We start from the raw sequence: 434 nt of genomic DNA, 5'->3' as shown, positions 1-434 counted from the left end.
GCGATGAAGTGATGGAATTTTCTCCTATAGCGATCGAAGAGAAGGACGAACGGATGACCAACTAACATCAGGACAATGAGAACAATGGCAGAAACGGCAGCAACAACGCAAAAGCATACCCCTCTGAGTCTTGAGCTCAACTTAATCTCTGCACTTCAAAGTTGAAAGAACAAGACAGAATTGTGTATAGAGATTAGGAAAACAAAGTTGTTCAACTAGCAAAACAGACTACTGCAAAAATATATTCACAAAAGGTTTAGCCAAAAGAAAAAAACCTGGTTCCGGATAAGAAGATTCAGGGGTTGCAGCTCCAGAAAGATCTGATCTCACAGTGATAGTTCTTGCCAATTCACTTAATCTATGTGATTTCTTATAAAGAAATCTGAGAGGATCCCAACTTAAAGAGCGGTTACACAATTGAAAGCCAGTACGTC

The 434-nt window shown here is 39.6% G+C and overlaps 1 long non-coding RNA gene across 2 annotated transcripts; it reads right to left on the bottom strand.

Moving 5' to 3' along the window:
- Window positions 1-118: 118 nt before the first annotated feature.
- On the bottom strand, window positions 119-428 carry LOC109131931. Of its 2 annotated transcripts, none has more exons than XR_002037291.1 (2): window positions 276-428; window positions 119-153 (listed from the first exon to the last, which is right to left on the bottom strand). It is a non-coding gene; the product is annotated as an uncharacterized LOC109131931 (long non-coding RNA). The 2 variants fall into 2 exon arrangements; XR_002037290.1 differs by having other exon boundaries at window positions 119-148.
- Window positions 429-434: the final 6 nt, after the last annotated feature.

Source organism: Camelina sativa, unplaced genomic scaffold, assembly GCF_000633955.1.
Source record: "Camelina sativa cultivar DH55 unplaced genomic scaffold, Cs unpScaffold08389, whole genome shotgun sequence".
NCBI classification, from domain to species: domain Eukaryota; kingdom Viridiplantae; phylum Streptophyta; class Magnoliopsida; order Brassicales; family Brassicaceae; genus Camelina; species Camelina sativa.
The sequence above is the reverse complement of the archived record's forward strand: the minus strand, read 5'-3'. Positions and strand labels throughout refer to the sequence as shown.